The sequence below is a fragment of the Eutrema salsugineum genome, unplaced genomic scaffold (assembly GCF_000478725.1).
Source record: "Eutrema salsugineum unplaced genomic scaffold, Eutsalg1_0 scaffold_14, whole genome shotgun sequence".
In the NCBI taxonomy this organism is placed as follows: Eukaryota; Viridiplantae; Streptophyta; class Magnoliopsida; order Brassicales; family Brassicaceae; genus Eutrema; species Eutrema salsugineum.
This window is the reverse complement of record NW_006256877.1, coordinates 7,294,933-7,301,678: the sequence shown is the minus strand read 5'-3', so window position 1 is coordinate 7,301,678 and position 6,746 is coordinate 7,294,933. Positions and strand designations below refer to the sequence as shown.

At 42.6% G+C, this 6,746-nt stretch overlaps 1 non-coding gene across 1 annotated transcript; it reads right to left on the bottom strand.

Moving 5' to 3' along the window:
• Window positions 1–5,134: 5,134 nt before the first annotated feature.
• Window positions 5,135–5,241, bottom strand: LOC112088704. Its single transcript, XR_002900649.1, has one exon. It is a non-coding gene; the product is annotated as a small nucleolar RNA R71 (small nucleolar RNA).
• Window positions 5,242–6,746: the final 1,505 nt, after the last annotated feature.

Sequence of the window (6,746 nt, the reverse complement as noted above, 5' to 3'; positions counted from 1 at the left end):
AGGACGGTGTACTTACAGGCCGATTAAGTGTCCAGGGCCTTCATAAAAATCAGAGACCCTTGAGTCCTCTTTCCAGAATGTCCCAGATCATTCAATTCGGAGCTATGAGAAGGAAGATACGGTCTCCGGAATGGGCACATGTCTAGACGCCTCTCTCTGATCGTGTTAATGCAATGCAAAGATGAGCCCTCCAGGAAGACTTCCACTTCCCACGCACCAAATCTTCCTTTACCAAAGTTGGAGATATATGAGTCCTCTGTCCTATGCAACCAGAATCACTCAATTCGGACAAGTATCGTAGAAGTTACACTCTCCGGAATGCGAAGTGGTCCCAGCTGCTCTGAGTGCTGCGAGAAAGCCTTGCGACTTGGTTAACTCGCAGGCCTGAAGACGAGTGCCTGGAAATTGATGCTGCGAGTTGAGAAGTGCGGGTAAGCTATCAATGGATGAGGTCTGAGGCTCCCGAGCAAAAAAATTGCTAAGTCCACAATGCTGCGACTTGGGCATGCTACCTGGGAGACACTGGAACCAAGCCGCATGATCACTCGCAATATACTCCGACTTGAGCCTGCGACCTGGGACTAGGGATGAACAAGTCGCACATGTACAGTCCCCAGAAACCGCCTTGGTCCTGCGAGTTGAAGAAGAAGAAGATTAAGCCGCACAAAGACTCGCAAAACACTCCTACTTAAGTCTAAGACAAAGCGATTTAAGTCTCACAAGACCAGTTCTTCATCTACTGCAACTTGGGCATGCTACCTGGGAGACACTGGACCAACCCGCAGTAATTCCACTTTACCCACTAAAACCGGGTCAGGACCCGGTTTGTTCCGGGCTGACCCGGTTCATTAGCACTTAGTATATATAGCTTTTTGGAGAAAAACCCTAGACATGTTATCTTCTACTTAGTTTTCTCTCTATAGTTTTCTTTCCTTTTTAGTGTAAAACGTTTTTGATTAAGAGATATCTGAAGGGATTTGATCATTCCAAGTCTGTTTCCTATCATCTCATCATCTCATTTCTGCTTCTAATCATGATTAACATCATCTCTTGCAAAAGATTAGATGTGTTCTTCATGATTAGTGAGTAGTCATCTTTTAAACTTCTAGGTGTGTAGATTAGGGTGCTTAGATGTTTGATTGGTGATGTTTAGTGTTTAGATTCTCATTCCATTTCCTTAGTTAGCTGCTCATAATGCCAGATTTCCTTGGGAAAGTGAAATCTGGGTTCATAGGCATTTCATGCACCAAAAGTGTTTGATGAAATGCCTGAATGAGCTAACTTAAGGGTTTATGCCTTTTTCATCATGGGAATGATTTGTTAAATGCATGAATGACATATTAGAACTGTTTCTTAATGCTCATTGATTCATATTTCACAAATGATGATTTGGTTTGAAAGTGGATTAGTGTAGAGATTAATGCCTTCATGAGAGGATTAGTCTAGATTAGAGTTCTAAGTTGAAATGTTTGAGATCATGTGATTGCTTGTTATGTCTTTCTGTATAAGATTCAGTCTTCTTGGTTGAGAGATTGTTTGGTCACTTATTAGGCTTGATGCATTATGCTTGCTGATTGCTTGATTATATCTAATGGTTGTTAGACTTGATTAAGTGATTTGCAAAGGGATTATTGTCATGGGAATGAATTAATCTGATTAAGAAGCCTAGACTAAAGAGTAGCAAGTGTTGCATTATGTTCTTAGCATCATGATTCAATATCTAAAGCACCTTAATCAATGATCACATCTAGAGGTTTAGCTTTTATCATTTGCTTAATCACCATCATCTTGTTTTGTTTGCTTGCTTAGTTCATTAATCATAGCTTGTTTGTTTCTTGTTTTATGCTTTCTTGTTACTTTGTTCACACCAAAACTCATCTTTGATTACTTGACTTAAGAACCTATCACATAAACTAGTGCCTAACTACCACACATATGGATTGACACCCCTTATACTACAAGTGACATAAGGGATTGATAACCCATCTAAGACCTAAAAATCTTAGTTATCAATTGGCGCCGTTGCCATATTGTGTGGGGATTGTTAGCATTAGTTTCTGATATAGTTTTTGAGATCAAGTTTCTTTTTATTTACTGATCACCTTTCAAGTTCTGTCTTTTTTTTCAGGTGTATGATCACAAGAAGCCAAGCCAGAAGACAAAGAGAAAGAGCTGTTCACTTGGAGAGGTTAGGAATGAATCAGCAAGTTGGGAATGAACATCAGGCTCAAGAAGCTGATCAAGGTCAAAGAGCTGGTAATGGGATTGGAATTCAGGCTCAACAGGCTCAGGTCCATCAGGGACACGCTCAAGGTAACCAGAACCAAGACCGACCTCAGGTTAATCCACCACAGCCCCACCCAAACCCACCCATACGTCATCAGCCCCAACCAGTCTTTGTTGGTGAGAATGACCGAGCTTATGCACACCAGTATGGAGCAGGAATCAGGCCACCTCCTGTCCAAAACAACAACTTTGAGGTGAAGGCCTCTTTAATCAATATGGTTCAGAATCAGAAGTTCCATGGCTTACCTATGGAGGATCCCTTGGAGCATCTGGATCAGTTTGACAGAGTTTGTGATCTCACTAAGATCAATGGGGTATCTGAAGACAGCTTCAAACTGAGATTGTTCCCATTTGATATGTTCATAATTTGCATCATTTAGGTTGCATAAATCATTCCAAATCATGTTTTATTTCATGTATTTTAGGTCCCTAGGGTTTGTTTTAGAACTTAGGAGATGCATTAGGTCCCAATGAGTCTTTGCATGTTTTGAGTGTCTATCAGGTGATTATGGAGCTGAAAAGATGAATCCAGGAGGTGGAATGGTGAGCAGAGCTTGAAAAAGTGGAAAACTTGAGTCTATGGAGGTTATCGGCCATTCTCGCTGGCCAGGAAGGTTTTACCGGCCATTTTCATGTACCGCGGGAAGCTTTACCGGCCATTTTCACGTACCGCGAATTAAGTATATCGGCCAAAATCTCCGGGTGCGAACGAGTCTCAGAAATCACCTGTCCGGGGAGCCTTCCGGTCCGATTCAGAAGGCGGGTCCTTCATAGAAGTTGGAGAGCATTGAAGCACGGTCTCATAGCAATTGGAATCGTAGAATTCGGACGCGTGAGCAGAGAGATAAGCTCGTCGGAAGAAACCCCTGTCTCGCAGGTATTCCGGACCGAGCAGATCAGTTCTGAAGGATGCGAAGGACGGTGCACTTCCAGGCCGATTCAGCTTCCGGGTCCTTCATGAGAATCAGAGACATTTGAGTTTTCTTTCCAGAACGTCCAAGAGCATTCAATTCGGATCTATGAGCAGGAAGATACGGCCTCCGGAATGGACACATGTCTAGACGCCTCTCTCTGGTCGTATACATGCACTGCAAAGATGTGCCCTCCAGGAAGCCTTCCACCTCCCAAGCACTGAAACTTCCTTCACAAAAGTTGGAGATAAATGAGTCCTCTGTCTTCTGCAACCGAAATCATTCAATTCGGACAAGTATCACAGGAGTTACACTCTCCGGAATGCGAAGTGATCTAAGCTGCTCTGGATGCTGCGAGATGGTCTTGCGACTTGGTTAACCCGCAGGCCTGAAGATGAACACCTGAATGCTGATGCTGCGAGTTGAAATGTGCGGGTAAACTATCACTGGAAGAGGTCTGGAGCTCCCGAGCAAGAGAAATGCTAAGTCCACAATCGTGCGACTTAGGCATGCGAGTCATCCGCGCCTGGATCTATGCCGCACGATCACTCGGAATTCACTCCGACTTGAGCCTGCGACCTAAGTGCAATAGAGACCAACCCGCACAGTTTCTACATCCCCCAGAAACCGGCTCAGCCCTGCGAGTTGGAGAGGAAGGAGACCATGCCGCAGAAACACTCGCAATTTACTCCTAGATAGGCGTGCGGCTCCGACAAGGTGATTCAAGCCTCACAAGACAAGTCTTCATCTACTGCGACTTAGGTGTGCGGCCTGGGACATACTGAACCGACCCGCAGCTTTTCCCACTTTATCCATTAAAACCGGGTCAGGACCCGGTTTGTTCCGGGCTGACCCGGTTCGTTTTTAAAAAGGTATAAATACTTTTTAGGGTTTTTTGGGGGAGAACTAAGTTTTATTCCCTTTGTCTCTTGCCTTTTTGGTGAAAAGACTCCATTAAGAAGAGAAATATCTTTATTTGAGTGTTTAATCAAGAGAGTTTAAGGAGATCTGGGTGTTTAAAGCTGTTTTCTTTTGAATCTATCATCTCCATCTCCATTTCTCATCATTAATCATGCTAATCTACTCAACTTGCAAAAGTTTAAGAGAGATTAGTATGATTAGTGAGTAGTCACCTTAATGAGGTTCTAGATGTGTAGGTTAGGGTGCTAAAGTGTTAGATTAGGAGTGCTTAGGGCTAGATTCATTGATTCATCTCTCTAAACAGCTGTTCTCTATGCTAAATCCTTGATAATCACTTGAGATCTAGATTCTGGGAATTTCATGCACCAAAAGTGTTTGATGAAATTCCTGAAAGAGTTGTGTTAGAGGTTTAAGTAATTTTTCATCATGGGAATGATTTGTTAAATGCTTGAATGATCATTAAGAGCTGTTTGTTAATGCATATTGATTCATGTTTCACAAATGGGAATTTGGTTTGAAAATGGATTAGTATAGGGGTTAATACCTTCATGAGAGGATTAACCTAGATTAGAGTTCTTAATCATTTGAATCATGTCTCATCATTGTCATTAGCATTTCTAGTTTAACACCAAGGCACCCTAACCAACTATCATGTCTAGAATCTCATGCCTCCATCATATCATATTCACATCATTTGTCATTGTCATTTGTCTTTAAACCTGTTTATGTTTATAGTTGTCTCTAGATTAATCAAAACCTATTCTTGTTTGCTTGAATTAAGAACTTGATCATATAGCTTAGTGTCTAACACCACATCTGGATTGATAAACCTCTTTGTACTACATTGACAAGGGGATTGATAGCCCTGAGACCCTTAAAAGTCTTATCTATCACCATTCAGCCTTGGAGATAAGGCACATCAGTGGGAAAAGAACCTCCCAAGAGGATCCATCCACACATGGGAGCAATGCAAGATTGCCTTTCTATCCAAGTTCTTCTCAAGCTCAAGGACTGCAAAGCTAAGGAACCAGATTTCCAGCTTCACTCAACATTCTAATGAGACCTTTGGAGAAGCTTTGGACAGGTTTAGAAGCTACACAAGTAAGTGTCCACATCATGGCTTTTCCGAAGCCTCCCTCCTTAGCACTTTGTATAGAGGAGCTGTTCCTAAGATCAGGATTCAGTTAGACACAGCATCAAATGGAAATTTCTTGGCAAAAGAAATCAATGCAGCTATGGAACTTGTTGAGAACTTAGCCATGAGCCAAGACACTTATGGGGAAGATTATGATAGAAGCTATAGAGGAGAAGATTCTGGTAGACACCAAGGGCTGGAAGAGAAGTTTAAAGTGTTGAATATAAAGCTTGACAAAGCCCTTGCTGCCACTCAAAAGCCTATACACTTTGTGAGTGAGGAGAAGAGATGCTTCACAAATATCAATGAAGAGGGTCTCACTCAAGAGGAGTTGCACTTCATTGGGAATCAAAACAAGTTCAATGGCTACAACAACTTCAACAACCACCAGAACTTGTCCTATAGGAGCAACAATGTGGCCAACCCCCAAGACCAAATATACCCTCCTCAAAGCTTTGTTCAACAGAATCAGTACCAAGGTAACTCCCAAGGTCAACAGGGCTTTCAGCTACCAGCGGTTCAGAATCAAGGGAATAGCTTCACAAATCAAGTCAGCCTACAGCCAAAGGCTCCACCTCCTGGTTTTGGCCCACCAACTGTTCAACAAAGTCCTGATTTCAATGTTGTTCTCCAACAGCTCTTACTAGGACAACAAAAGATGGTATCTGACCTGGAGACACTGGGCGCTGAACTAAAGTCTATTAAAAAGAACAAGGGCATCTGCACGTCTGAACCACAAGTCTCTCTTTCTGGTAAATCTCTTCAAAACTCAAAAGATTATTGCAATGCCATCTACTCCAATGAGGACCATTCAGCTGCTGTGCAAGAGATTGAAGACCTCCTTTATGGTCAAGTTTGTACTGAGAATGCACACACTCAAGTGGATGAGGACACCATTACAGATGATTTCATGGGCTTCTTACATGAACTCAATGAGGACATTGAGAGCAAAAGTGTGGGGGCAGCCGGTTCAGTTCTTTCTGTTCAGCAAGGGAATGATTCAGTGTCTATTGAAACAAAGGAGCTGCCAACTGGTCAAGCAAAGCTAACAGATTGTGCCTCCACCTCTGAATCAACTCAGATGAAGCCCACCTCCCTCCCAAAGCTAGGCAACCCAGGGAAGTTCACCATCTCTTGCACTCTTGGAAACTTTAGAGTTGAGAATGCTTTGTGTGATTCAGGCTCAAGTGTGAGTATAATGTCTAAAGATATGATGGAGAAGCTAAAGGTCAAGTCTATAACGTCCTACCCCTCTTCTCTCACCTTTGGTGATTCCTACTCCAAGAAACCATATGGATTTTTAGAAGACTATCCACTTCAAGTTGGTGAATGTGTGATCCCCATTGATTTTGTCATCATGAAGATGAAGAAGACCAAAGAGCTCCCCCTTTTGCTTGGAACTGCACTTCTCAACACCACTGGTGCAATGATTGACTTTGATACTCAAAGAGTGGTGCTTACAAAGGTGGATAAGGATGCCTTTTACCCTGTTC